This window comes from Ovis aries, chromosome 13 (genome assembly GCF_016772045.2).
Source record: "Ovis aries strain OAR_USU_Benz2616 breed Rambouillet chromosome 13, ARS-UI_Ramb_v3.0, whole genome shotgun sequence".
Taxonomy (NCBI): Eukaryota; Metazoa; Chordata; class Mammalia; order Artiodactyla; family Bovidae; genus Ovis; species Ovis aries.
The window spans coordinates 45,235,363-45,250,697 of NC_056066.1; the positions used below are offsets into that span (position 1 = coordinate 45,235,363).

At 42.3% G+C, this 15,335-nt stretch overlaps 1 long non-coding RNA gene across 1 annotated transcript; it reads left to right on the forward strand.

The window, feature by feature from the left end:
• The first annotated feature begins 681 nt into the window (after positions 1 to 681).
• On the forward strand, positions 682 to 7,313 carry LOC132657557 (uncharacterized). Its single transcript, XR_009595943.1, has 2 exons — positions 682 to 871; positions 3,081 to 7,313. It is a non-coding gene; the product is annotated as an uncharacterized LOC132657557 (long non-coding RNA).
• The last annotated feature ends 8,022 nt before the right edge of the window (positions 7,314 to 15,335 follow it).

The following is a 15,335-nucleotide window of genomic DNA, read 5'->3' on the forward strand; positions in this document are numbered from 1 at the left end:
CATCTTTGCATCTTTTCTTAAGTACTAACAATACTTCTTCCTCAGCATCTTTCTCATTTGATAAATGCATTCTTTAATTTTTTTATTATGAAAGGAGTATACTTTATTAAACCAAATTCCTATTACTAGTCTTTTAGATTGTATTCAAATCTTTGGTGTGATTAACTATTAATATTGTAGACTAAGTTGTGGACCTACTCTCTTTTTTTATATATTTTTGGTATGAATTCTTTAAACAATTATTGGAATTCATCAGCTGTCTGGTCTTGAGCATCTCTTTCTTGGGATATTTTTGATTTCTGACTCAATCTCCTTACTCATTACAGATCTGCTCAGATTTTCTATTTCTTCATGATCACCCTTTTCAGCCATGAATTAGAATATTAATACTTCTCACTCTACTTTCAGCTTTGTTGTTTTATCTTTGAAGATGCCTTAGCTTGAAAAGTTCTATAAACTGTATCTCAGAACCTCCTAGAATCACAGATGGACTCTGTTCCAGTTCTGTAACAAGGCTTCTCTGTTCTGGGTTCTGTAATGAGGCTTCTCTGCTCTGCCTGGCATGGTGATGAGGCAGGTGGTTGATCTTTCAGGATGGAGTGATCCAGAGCACAGCTGTCTCTTTTTTGTTTCTATAGTGATATTGTTGGTAGCATAGAAAAAGAGAGAGAAAAAATCAACAGTGAGAGGGAGAGGAGAATACGAGAATGTGGGAGGGAAGAGGGTGGAATTAAGGGAAGAAGGAAGAAAGAGAGGGAGGGAAGGAAGGAAGGGAAGGAGGAAGGAGGGGAGAGACGGAAGCAAGTCTGGTCCACGACTGGTGTTTATTCCAAGATGCTGACAAGGATAGGAGTTTCCAGGGAGCCATGAGGTAAGTAAATGTAAAAAGTAGACTCATCTGACTCATAAAATTAGCTCAGAGCAAAATGCTTCTTTAGAGAAACCAAAACAGATGCATAATTAGAGATGGGAAAGTACAGGAAAGGCAAGAAGAGAAAATCAACTTAGAATAGCATTATCTTTCATGGGTTGTGTTGATATTTAAAAATTGGATGCAAGCTATTTTTTCTTTTAAAACACACACACGCATTTTTTCGTCTGAGAGTATCTAAGTGCCCTGAGGAACTGAGCGCACAAATGAGAACTGCTAACGTTCGAAACACCAAACACTAAACGCCAGTTACTTCACATTTATAATAAGCATGTTTTAAACAGATTGTTCAACAGCTTATAAATTTGGCACATCTAATTGTGTGTTGTGTGAAGTTAGTTACAGAGAGCATTTTATAATTTATGGAATGATTGTTTGGTTCAAGTCATTTAACCACTCTCTCCTTAGTTTTTCAGTTTGTTAAATAATGGGGGAAAAGTCCAGTCTTACATGTCATAGGGTTTTATTACCTCATATAACTGATAATCTCATTTATTTCCTCTCATCTGCCTTTTCCACAATTTTTTCTGCTCGGTGTTACAATGTATATTTGGAGGAATCTTCCCAAAACATTGATTATGATAGTTTAATTGCCACATCAAGAATTTGAGGATAAAGTCAACTGCCTTCTTCTGTTATTCAGGAACCTCAGACCATGATTCCCCTTTACTTATCCAAATTATTTCCTGATTTAAACAAGACTTCCCGTTTACTCCTTCAGTGCCATGATTACTACAAATGACATGTGCTTGTTCATTGCAGCTTCTCTGGAATAACTGATGTCTAATCTTCCAGGCACAGCCTTCTTCACAAAACCTTGCTAGAGCATTTAAGCCACTACTGATTTCTGCACAGGTGTTAGCAAGATGAAGAGACTGTAAAAGGAGACACCACCTTCCATAAGTGTAGAATCTATTCTGGCAACTAGAATATATACACATAAAAGTAAAGTGAATGGTAAGGAATGAATGATGAAAATATTTAAGAGCTATGGAATTTCAGACATAAGCACGGTGTGCACACACACTCCCTAAACATATTTTAAAGTTGTCATCGAAATAATGCACCATATTTTACTAAGTAAAAGTAAATACTAGAAGAATTTTAACCCATTGATCCAAAAGGCATCTTACTTGTTAGGATTCCAGACACATGCCCTTATCAATGAAGCTCACACTTTGGAATGATGGTGTGTGTGTGTTGGTGGCTCAGTCATGTCTGACCCTTTGTGACCCCATGGACTATAGTCCACCAGGCTGCACTGTCCATGGGATTCTCCAGGCAAGAATATTGGAGTAGGTTGCCATTCCCATCTCCAGGGGATCTTCTTGATCCAGGAATCGAACCCAGGTCTCCCTCATTGCAGGTGGACTCTGCCATCTGAGTCACCAGGGAAGCCCTGGGATGATGGTAATAATACTGTTATAAATCCAAGTGGACCCTGGTGTTCCTAGCTAAGAAGACTCAACACAGAAAAACGTCAATTATGATCGCTTATTTCCGTGAAGTGGGAATCAGATAAAAGAAACGATAGATGGGTGATTGAAGGCTTTCACACTTGCTTTTACTTCTTTTTCATTTCAACTCAAACCTTTCCCTTTCCCCCATAACGGTGAAAAAAGAGCAAGTGATGAGGTTACAGACATTGTTATCAGTTTAGCATCTAAGCCCATCACGCTTGCTCTGAGCGGCAGTATTCCCCCGTGGAGAGTGTTAGAATCTGCTAACACTTCTGCTTAATTAAATTTAGGGAATTTTAGCAGCTAATTTCTTTAGCTTACAGTACAGAGAAGACAACTGTATATCTACTATCTTGGTGACAACAGGAAAACTGTAAATGAAATCTCTTTACAAATTCAAATAGACACTGTGGAAAATGAAACTAGTACAGCCTCTGTGATGAGTAAGGCTCTTTGAGGGTTAGGGGACTGCTACCAGTACACATCCTGGAGAAAAAGGACCTGCTTTCAGCACCTACACACACACACACACACACACACACACACACACACACACGCACGCACGCACGCACTTGTTTTTAGAAGATTGAAAAGACAGTACAGAAACTTCTAAGCAAACATCCAAAAAGTTCCACCTGATACTCCTCTGCGCATCATCCACTGTTTTCTTTTCCCTTGCCACTCCCCAGGCTCTGACTGCTGGACTCTGTTTTATCACTGAGCTGCACAAAGTGTCCTGTGATTTCCTGGCGCTGGCTTTCACCAGAGGGGCTGAGGAATAGAAGCGTGTCCTCCCCACACTGGCTGCTTCCCTGGATCCTGGTTTACGGCCATGATGATCTACTCTGCTCTCCTCTCTTAGTTTCTTCAGATTAGCATATTTTTGACTGCATTTCTTGCAAAGACATTTGTGGGCTTGTGTGCAGGGGGCACACCAGGGGCTTTGGGGCAGGTACCTGTTTCTGCCAGGCAGTGGCTGATGTAGTCAGACACACTGCTACCCATGGGTATTTACTCCTCATTAACACCTGTTAACTGGTTAACACCTGTGGGGTGGTGGGGAATTCACTGCAGGGGGCTTAAGTGTCTTAGTTACTTCAGTTGTGTCTAACTCTTTGCAACCCCGTGGACTGTAGCCCACCAGGCTCCTCTGTCCGTGGGATATCCCAGGCAAGAAGACCGGAGTGGGTTGCCATTCCTTTCTCCAAGGGATCTTCCTAACCCAGGGATCCAACCCCAGTTTACCACATCACAGGCAGCTTCTTCTTCTGTCTGAGCCACCAGGGAAGCTTAAGAACCAGATAAATTGACAGAAATTTGGACCACTTTTTATTACACGAATTGTCAGCAATTCTCAACAAGACCGGTGATAAAGACCTTCTGCTACTGGCAGTGGGGGCGCCCCCACCTCTGATAGGCCGGATTTGTCCCTGGAATGAGAGCAGGATGAGAGTCCAAATCCCAAGTCCTCACGTCTGAGCGATGTGACAGCAGGGAAGGAGGTCCTCGACATGCACTGCTGGGCCAACGTACGTGCAGTTTTAAGTAGATATTGCTAGAATTTCCACAGGCACGGATTCAAATTTTATACCACCAAGGCCCTGAAGCACACATTTCTAATGATAGAGATTATTGAGCTTTAAAATTTGGACCAAATGGGCAAAAAGTTACAATGCAATTTTTAAAGCATGTAACTACCCACCACTCAATTTGAATATGCTTTCATATATTTCACGGCCACTTGAACTTGCTTCCTGTTGTGTTGTTGTTGTTGTTGTTAGATGTCATTAAATTTACTTTTAAATTTTTTATTAGGTTAGTGATTAACAGCTTTATTGATGTGTAAGAAAGTGAAGTGAAAGTGTTAGTCACTCAGTCATGTCCAGCTCTTTATAACCCCATGGACTGTAGCCCACCAGGCTCCTCTGTCCAAGGAATTTTGCAGGCAAAATTACTGGCAAGGATACTGGAGTGCTGCACATTTTTAATGTATACAGTCTGATGAGTTAGGACATATGTAGTAATACACCTGTGAAAACATGAGCTCAATCAAGGTGATTAACACTCCTATCACTCCAAAAATTTTCCTCCATCCCTCAGGTTGTATGTGTGTGTGTACATGCATATTAAAAACTCAATATGAATTCTACCCTCTTAACAGAAATTTTAACTGCACAGTACAATGCTGCTAACTTTAGGTACCAGTTCAATTCATAACAATTTCAATCAACAGTTTTTCTTGCGGGATGAAGGTGCTCTCTTGACACTTGGACCTGTACGTACTAGGGACTTGTCTACACTACAGGCTGAGGGACTCAGCCAGGGTTCCTCTCAGCACTTTTCTCTCCCCAGCCTGCTCCCTTCACTGAAGCATCACCATTGCATCACACACATCAAGATTTAGGAAAACTGTCCATGCTCAGTCTATGATGAAAATCGCTTCACCCGTGCATATGAGAAGGCCTGCAAGTCTGACCAATGCACTTCGAATTCTCTGAGAAGCCAGAAAAAAGCATTTGCAGTGTATTATTTAATGAAAATATAGTGACCCTTTCCAACACTTCTGGTTCCTAAAAAAATTGAGATTTTCTCAGTTCAGTAATAAGGACTTACAATCTATGTAATGAAATCTGCTAATACAGTGTGTCTTGTACCCAGTTTTTTTCCTTAAGCGAACAAGCAGGTTAATTAGTTTTCTGATCAACAAAATTATGCCAAATGAAGTCTTTGCAAACACTAATGTATTATTTCAAATGGGATAGTCAGTTTCCCCCTATCTTTTAATTTAAAACTACATAATTAATCATAATTGTGTGCTCTCAATATATTGCCACTTCTTTCATATATCCCCATGTCATTAAAACACCCTCCAGGTTAGACTTTCCAACAAAAGTCTATGACAGACTAATGGCTTCATCTTCTGTTTTTCAAAAGATGGTAAAAACTAGTATCTAAAGGCTATTAATACAAGAAAGATGCGTGTGTGCTCAATTGCTAAGTCCTGTCGGACTGTTTACAACCCTACCAGGCTCCTCTGTCCATGGACTTTCCCAGGCAAGAACACTGGAGTGGATTCCCATTTCCTTCTCCAGGAAATCTTCCCAACCCAGGGATTGAGCCTGCATCTCCTGCAGGTGGGTTCTTTCCCACTGCATCACCTGGGAAGCCAAAATATATGTATAAAATACTCAATCCATCTAATTTTTTCTTATCTTTTATTCCACAAAAAACTGAAGTGATATCACTTCTGTCAGGTACTGTTCAAAGAACTAAAAATAGTGCTGATGAGATAAGCTGCCCCGCCGTCGTGTAAATTTAAGAAACACACTGTCATCCTAATTATTCTACTGGTTGTCATTTTTTTTTGCTCCTTGGAAGAAAAGCTATGATAAACCTGGACAGCATATTAAAAAGCAAAGACATCACTTTGCCAACAAAGGTCCATCTAGTCAAAGCTATGGTTTTTCCAGTAGTCATGTATGGATATGAGAGCTAGCCCATAAAGAAAACTGAGCACTGAAGAAGTGATGTTTTTGAATTATGGTGTTGGAGAAGACTCTTGAGAGTCCCTTGAACTGCAAGGAAATCAAACCAGTCAATCGTAAAGGAAATCAGTCCTGAATATTCATTGGAAGGACTGATGCTGAAGCTGAAACTCCAATACTTTGGCCACCTCATGCAAAGATCCTGACTCATTGGAAAAGACCCTGATGCTGGGACAGATTGAAGGTGAGAGGAGAAGGGGACGACAGAGGATGAGATAGTTGGATTGCATCACCAACTCAAGGGACATGAATCAGAGCAAACGGTGAAGGACAGGGGGGCCTGGCATGCTGCAGTCCATGGGGTCACAAAGAGTCAGACATGACATGACTTAGACACTGAACAACAACAACATCATGTTTTTATGTCATTTAAGGAAACATGGTGGTTCTCCTTCTGTGGTCTGATAGACAGATAGACAGGTGTAGCCATGTGACATCTGTCATGCAGGAAAGTATGAGCAGAGCTGGGAAACTTGAGAACCATCCCTCTGCCCTCTTGGTTTCAGGTCACAGATGTGAAAAGTAAGTGAGAAATACACAGATGTGGAAAGTAAGTAAGGAAGTACTTTGAGGCTTAATTTAGGTTTCACCTAAGTCCAGCATTGGGTTGCAACCCCAAACCCCTTAGATGTGAGTGCTGTGTATACAAGCTGGTAGTAAGTGTGTCAGACTCTTCGTTCTTCACAAAGTCACAGTGCATGGGCGTGGACCACGTATGGAGACCTGAACAGCACACTTCATGTGGAACCATTGATGGGAAGTGAGCATGTTTTATGATCTTTTGCAGACTCTTAGTTGAAAGAAAATCTGTTTTTTTTTCTTTTTTTTTTGGCTTTCTAATTGCTTTGAGCCCAACTTGACATATTCCACTTCCAAATGTTTTCCTTACATTTTTACTAACACACAATTTACAAGTACTGTTTCAATTCAAAATAGTAAGAGATAATAATGTTAACACATTGTGCTGTCTAACTCCACGCCTGTGGCATGGTACCATGCAATTTATTCTGGTTTCACAAGTCAGTATTTACCTTCTGTTATATTTGAAGATACACATTTGGTAGTAAATGCTAATTGAAAATGTCAGGATTTTTCAATCTAATTAGTATAATTGCTGAGACAAGAGAAGCAGAAGTATTTATTTTTAATATAAATTTATTTTCCACAATTGCCCAAAAAGACTAGTGTTGATTCTGTTTCCTTGGTTACCAGGAGAGAAGCGGTCATCAAGCCTCTGGGTGTCTTGACATAGGAAAGCACCTGTGAATAGGAAAACCCAAGAATAATGCCAGGTTCTTGTCAAAGACCCTTTGTTTTCCTTCTTATCATTTGCTCCAATAAATTTTATAAAGTTGGAATTAGATTTTTCTGCTCTAATTATGAATCCAGTTATTCTTCAGTCAATTCCTATTTAAACTATTTTAACTCTGGTAGTTTTTCAGTTTGACTCTCAGAAAGAAACAGCTCAAGGTCCATCGACCTTCACCAAGTGCAGGTAGAAAAACGGCACATCACCTGTGTGTTTTATTTCAAGGGAGATGCAGAAAACTCAAGCGCAAACCTCGACAGTATAAAAGCCAAGCTCTCTTTTGAGAAAGTCATTTCAGAATTGCTAATAACCGACTGAAATTCACTAGGAAAAATTTTTCTGCAAATCATGTAGGTTTAGAAATAAATTTAAAGAACAATGTTCAACTGCATGTATTCTTATGATGGCTGTGGCCTGGAACTGCAGATGGACAAAAAGCGTGCAGTAAATATTAGCCTCTTCAACCCTATTTTATTGATCTAACCAAGGAAAGCATCAGTTAAAAGTAAATCGGAAGACAGATGTTCCATGTATTTCAGGCTGGAGGGGGCTGGTTGATGTTACTGTTGCTCCTGATCTGTCCCTTGAGAGGACCCTATACCCCAGCACGTCCTCACCTCCTGGATGTGGACAGTCCCTCCCCACCTGGCAATGTGACTCCTGAATCCTCCGGAAGCTGACGGTGTGATTACTGTGAGCCGGCCCGCATGGTGTTTGCCATTCATGAGCAGGAAAGAGCTCAAAACACAATCATCTGGTTTGTCTTGACCTTTGTTTCTGCCCTTGGCCGTGAGAACACTGAGTTCTGGAAAAGGGTGCTTCCCCTGGGTCTGGAATGAGAGGGTCTGGCACAGAGGAGCAGCCTGGGAGGGCCACAGAGACACCGTCCACGTGAGCCCAGAGGCTGGGGGTGTGCAGAGCCCCTAGGACCTGGGTTGTCTGTGGACTTGGACAGAGTGGACTCACTGCCTGAGGCTTGCGGGGCTCCTCCCCACCCTTCGGGGCTCCTCCTTACCCCGCCCCCTCCCCCCTCCACGGGGCTCCCCCCATGGCAGGGCTCCCTCAACCCCCAGCGGGGCTCCTCCTTCTCCCCTCCCCCCTTGGCAGGGCTCCTCTCACGGCGGAACTCCTCCTCCTCAGCAGTGGTCCTCTTCCCTCGGCTGCTGTGGAACCTGCAAACCAGGCTCCATTTCCTCTTGCTTTCAGCACTTGCTTTTGGTTTTGAATGATGTGATAATCTTCCACTTTGAACCCTTCCCAGGATGAAATCTTAGCTCAGATCTCGTTTTTCTAAGCCAGTTTTCTGCTGTTTATGGGTAAGAAGAACTTGGTTAAGATCAGAGCCCTGGATGAGGGTGCAGGTCTGCAGTCCTATGACCACCTCAGTAGCCTCAAGCCTCATCTGCAAACTGCAAGAGTAGCCTGGAGCCCCTTGGGAGTTCTCCAACCCTTAGGAATCCCCTTCCTCCGGCTCATTCACTGGGCCTCACATTTAACACCAGCACCATCCACTCAATAGACATGAGTTTGAGCAAACTCCAGGAGACAGTGAAGGACAGGGGAGCCTGGCATGCTGCAGTCCATGGGGTCATAAACAGTCGGACACGACTGAGCAACTGACGGAGAAGAAAACAATCAGAGAAATGCAAACTTTAATGAGACAGTTCTACTATCATTTCCACTGCATTAGGCTATTCATCCAGGAGAGAAGTAAATTCTTTAACCATGGAATGTTTCCCTAATTATTTCCCTCCCTCTGCAATTACACTACACCTACAGGGTGTGCCTTTTTTGCTGAATTAATTGATTGATGAGAAGGGTGAACATAAGTACTCTATGAAGACATTACCTGGGACAGGCTTCTCTGATTACTTGTCTAACACTCCCGGCTACATGGCTGTTCTCAAAAGCTGTAAGTTTTCTCTGGAGGCAGAGTGGGGACAAATGCTGCCCACAGGCTGGAGGCAACTCCCAGCTGCAGACACCCCACTGAATGTGTGAAAGGAGAGAAGAAATTGAAGAATCTCGTGTTGGGTAAGAGTTGGCCACGGTTTCATTAACCTGTCCTTAACCACAGTTACACAACTGGTCAACTTATCTGAAGGGGCTTAAGTCTAGCAATGTTTTAAAACTTTTCAACTTGGCTTCCAGAAATGTGTATAATGCCACTTCCTGACAAGGAGCTCAAATACCGGGACATTCAATGCACAGCGTATGTTAATCGAGTGATCCTTTTACCTGAAGTTTCTGCAACCTTGAAAATCAAGTTAATGATGAGACTGAAGCAAACCTTAAGTGGTTAATATTCTGGGGTCCGTGAAGTGCCTGGGTGCTTCCAGAATAACGGCTGTAAATAAAGAGTGTCCTAGGAAAGGGAAGATACGGTAAAGGGGAGGGAAGTAATGTATGCGTTTAGAAAGCAAGTAGGTAACCACCAAAGGTGTTTTTGGTGATACAGCAAGGTTTTGTTCTCTGCCCAGAAATCTACACTCAAGGCAGATTTCTGATGAAATAGGTGTCTTGAAAGCTGAGTGTGAAATGCCAGCTTTATACTAATTGTCACCACAAGTCACGGCACCTTCTAGACACACACTTGGCAAATGTACTTGACAGGAAAGACCTTTGACCAAGAGCTATGTGTTGGTCTACAAATTAGCATTTATTTTCTTTCGAAGAAGTAGGGAGACATGTTTGACAGGAAAAAAATAACTGCGAATGCACAGGAAAAACACCCCTCTTCTAAAAGTTAGAGATTTTTTGATGACTTTCTAAGATCATGAGAATGAATTTGTAAGACAGTCTCACCTCAATTATTGATTTACACAATTATATTTGTATTTTTAAATACAACTACCTTTAAAAATAAAGGTGGAAAGTCATCCTGGAAAAAATAACAGTTCGGCCATACTCTGGGTGGAGTTCAGCACGTCCAAGCATGAGAACACACTCTGTCTTCCTTGCATTTCTGCAGAACTACACAATGGCCTCTGACTGTTGAAAGATCCATTCTGAACGTGTTTCTCTACCTTCCTTTTTAAAGAGTGTTTTGGCAGCTTCAGTTTCCGGCTGAGTGGTTCTGCTACCGTGGTTCCCATTCAGGATTTGTTATCGAGTTCTGCTGTCTTGCTCGTCAGAACCAGGATATTTTATGAGACTTTTATTTGTCACTTTATGTTTTAGAAGTTCAGAAACGATAGCAGGTGAATAAATCTTTTCTAAAAGGAAAGGAATATTAGATATTTTTTTGTCTCACCAACTGATAAGACAAACTACCTCCATGCTTCAAAAAAAAGAGTTGAAGATCAATTTCTCCTGTCATTTACCTGAAATACCATATAGAGTTACATGATTACAAGCGTCTGTCAAAATTCGATGCATATGTAAATAAAAGGAAATTTGGGTTGAGAAGTATCTGCTTTGTATTTCCTCAAAATGTCTGGCCTTGTGCTAAGCATAGAGCGTAACCTGTGCTTCCTGATTTTATTCAAGCCCTGTCTAAGTCACAGCTTCTCACACCACTGAGAAATAAAATTCCATTTCATGTTTCAGTGTCCATCATTCCATCAAGTAAAGCAAATACCATGGCCTTTGTAAGAACTTAATGCACACACTTTTATGAACCTGGGTCACCTCGTGTTTCCTGCAGTTGCTGTCAGTGACCTGCTGTCTGGTGATTAGGTTATAACATGTATTTAATCCTGCTCCCAGGACCCATGCACAGGCAAGAGAAACCCCGCAGGATTTTAGCTTTCTCAGGAAGAACACAAAAATTCGAATACCAAGTGAACAGTTATTATTTAAAAAGATATTTCACAGCTTTAAAACTCCAGAAGGCAATGGCACCCCACTCCAGTGCTCTTGCCTGGCAAATCCCATGGACGGAGGAGCCTGGAAGGCTGCAGTCCATGGGGTTGCTAGGAGTCGGACATGACTGAGCAACTTCACTTTCACTTTTCACTTTCATGCATTGGAGAAGGAAATGGCAACCCACTCCAGTGTTCTTGCCTGGAAAATCCCAGGGACAGGGGGAGCCTGGTAGGCTGCCATCTATGGGGTCGCACAGAGTCAGACACGATTGAAGCGACTTAGCAGCAGCAGCATTACAGAACTGTAGTACAAAACTGAGTAAGAAATGCTCAAGAATTAGTATAAAGCTATAGTCATCGAGGAAGTAAGGAGTTGGCAGAGAATAGACAGATCTAGTGTTGGAATAGCTCTCTAGGCCCTCTGGGGCCCGCGCAGCCACCGCTCCTTAGACGCGGGGTTGCTCCTCCTGGTCGCTGCCCCTGGCCTCGGGTGGGGGTAGCTCCTCTCGGCTGCTCTTGCGCTGTCACAGCCTGGCACTCTCGGCCGCCGCCCCTGACTTTGGGGTAGCTCCTCTCGGCTGCCCGCTAGCCCATGCTTCCTAGTCCATTGCTTATAGTCAACTTTCCATGACCAAGCTTACTGAGAACCTAAATTTTTCTCTCCAGTTTTTACGTGGACCCCATAAAACTATTCCAAAGTTTTCACTATTTTCCCACAAACTACCCCCAAAACATAAAACCACCTCCCCTTCCCAACACACACATACTCACAAATAAGAGCACCCATAATTATTACGCACAAAAATATTGGCCAAGGCAAGAACATAGCCAAAAGTAAAACAACAGAAAATGTTTGGCCAGCAACAGGAAGTTCTATTATTGGGCAACTGGTCAAAATTAAACTTTCACATTAAGAGAAAATCTAACTCTTGTGTTCAATATCTTGAGATAGCTTCCAAAAGAAGACTAGAGTTTCACGAAAATGAATTGAAAAGGGGGAAGCGATTCTCTCCAGACTGGTTTGGTTGGAGGCGAATGACCTCTCCGGGTTTCAGAAGGCCCCTAGTCTCAGCCTCCAACCATCTCAGCCAAGGAAGTGAGGAGAGTCTCACGGAAGAGAGGGCCCGGACGGCCACATAGTCCTACTCACCCCAGGGGGCGACGGGATGGAGGCCGGGAGAGAATCACACTCGCGCCCACGGCCTGGGCAAGCAGCAAGATCCCTGGGAACTCGGGGGTGGGAGCCAGCCCCTCTCCCAGACCCTCCGGGTCTACTCACTCCACAAGTGGCCACCAAGAAAGCCATTCGCCAAGGCCCCCCCGCCCTCTGTGCCTCCAGGAGAGGGAGCTGAGGGCCGCTTCCAAGCACCCTTCTTGGCCCGTCTCACCGTATCACCGATGCGGTGCAGTTGGTCAGGTTCTGCCTTTCCCGTGGGACAGATGTTGATGGGGGAGGCTGTGCATGAGTGGGAACCCAGGATACATGGGTAATCTCTGTTCCTTCCCCTCACTTTGGCTGTAACCCTTGAACTGCTCTAAAACTAGCTTCCTTTTAAAGCCATAAACATCGTGTTCATTTTCTACTTGCCTATTACCTACGGCTTTGTCTAGGCTTTCATTGGAAGGTGCATCTCCATGCCATGTGGGTAGGGTTAACTCTCTAGAGACCATGGTTTTAACTTTCAGGTGATTCTGATGTGATGAGTCAGATTTTGGAACTGCCCTGAATGTAACTAATGATGGAAGAAAAGAAAAAAACAGAGAAACTCATTCTCCTGGTAGAACTTGTCCTGATCACTGCTGCTAGTTGGAGGTGCCCAGGACCTTTCTTTCTTTCCCTAAATTCTCAGAAGCATCTTTGTCTGAGGTTAGAGGCTAGATGGATGAAAGCATGTGGGTATAGTTGGTTGGGAGCTACATTCTCAAACTTCTATTAGCTAACACACAAAATGCTAAGATGCAAGGTTTATCACCTTGGATATGGTACATGTCGTATTACCACCAAAAATAGCAGGAGGACATATTTTTCTATCTTTATAACCATTTTCAGCAATGACATTGAGGACAGCACAGCAGGTGGTTAAGCAAGTGTGTCTGCCTCCTCACGATTTAGAATAGTAAAGATTTTTACAGAAGCTGTGAACACAATAAAGGTCAGAGCTTGCAAGCGTATTTGTCAGAAAAATCAGGGGTTGAAACAGAATATGTAGAGATTATGAGTGATTTTAGTATTTATTATTATTCTTTTATATGTAGTATATTATATACTTTATGCTTTGTATATTTCCAAAAATGACATGCTTTTTTAAAATCAGAAAAAATGATACATTATATATTAATATTATTTAGTAATTAATGTTTATATATTAGTGATCTTTGTATTTATAATTATGTATAAAATATTTTATACATGAAACCTTTATATAAAAATCTTATATATGTATATAAACTCTTGAAAGATAATTTTTTTATTTTATATAAAATAAAATTTCTATAAAATGTCCAAATAAACATTTTATAGATAACATATAGGTATGAACAGCAACAAATATACTGATAGAAAAGTATATAAATAAAAATATATATATGTATTTTTATTCTTCTACATATAAGTATAGAAATTGTTGGTGTAAGTAGAACCTCAAGTGCTACTAGTATACATCATTTCTCTGTAAATATAGTCATCCTAAAATGTACATAATTCCAAGATAATTTAGATTGTTAGAATTTTAATATATTATATTAATAAGTTCTTTGTCAAAATATTCTTTATACAAGGCTCATTTCTTGTACATGCTTTTCTCTAGACTCTGTATTAATTTCTTGTTGTAGATGCTTTCTCAAGTATTTCTTGTATCAGGCTGGTTTTATCATTTTGGGACTCTGGGTATAAAATGGTGAACTGGGATTATAAGGTTGGATATACTTATTATATTACTTATTATTACTTGCCTGCATTTATTATTGAAATCTGACATCTACTGATAAAAATAAGCCTCTATAAATCAAAGATATTTGTTGGAAAGGTCATAACTGGATAAGATAAACATAACTATTTTACATGTAGTATTCAGCTAAGTGGAGCTCAGTATACGACCTTCAAGATTTCAGATTTGTAAAAAAGTAATTGACATAAAAGTTAGTAGGAGCACAAGCCAAAGAAGCTCATAGGGGTGAGGTCTGTGAATGAAGCTTGAACCCCAAGGCCAGCATGGGCTGCTACAGACGTGTCTCCTCTGAGGTTGGAGAGAAATCACATTCATCCTGTAACACAGAAAAGTTCAGGGAAGACATAAAGATGTCAGTGTAATCAATTCATCAGGAAATAGCTGACCTCACATAACATTTATGACCCACGCCACCTTAACTCCTAATGATTGTCGATAAACCTGGGACGTGGAAGGAACGACCAGCTGTCCATCCGGGGAGCGTGGCTCAGAGTGGGTACCAGGGGCTGCTTTTCAGCCCCTCAGGGAAGTGCAGTCATGTGACCAGGGGTTTGCTCACGGGTGATGGACAGAGGGACACAGCCCTGGACCGCCCACCCTATGGGGCTGAGTGTGATGAAGCACAGGTGGCATCAGAAACATGGAGCAAGCACCTCCCATCCAAAACCACCACCATGACTGCAGTAGTAAGTTACATTTCAGGGCGTATTTGTTAGAGCAGCTAGAATCATCTTGGTGGTGGTGGTTTAGTCGCTAAGTAACGTCTGACTCTTCCAACCCCATGGACTGTAGCCTGCCAGGATCCTCTGTCCGTGGGATTTTCCAGGCAAGAATACTGGAGTGGATTGCCATTTCCCTCTCCAGGGAATCTTTCTGACCCAGGAATCGAACCCAGGTCTCCTGCATTGCAGACAGATTCCTTACCAACTGAGCTATGAGGGAAGCCCTACCTCATATAAACATCGGTACTTGAACCAGGGGCTGCCATCAAAGAGCCCTAAGAAACATGGTGTCGGCTTAAGCTGAGGTCAAGGCACGGTTTCAGGCTCGTGCTGCCCGGCGGCACAAGTGTTTGGTGGATCTGCACACTAGAGCCAGCCAGCCCCAGGCTCCCAGGAAAGGACTGGGAGAACAGAACTGTATTTGCCAGTGCTAGCTGGTATAAGAAAGAAGACATTAATTTGGACATGAGTCGGCTGCTTTAGATCAAAAGGGAAAGGAACAGGGAGACTGGAAATGGAGGGCCTTGGGGGTTAGGGAGCTTGATGCCTTGAGACCTGGCAGAGCAGAGATGGCGCTGAGGAGCGGGTAAGCGAGCCCTTACCAGCTCGGTCCG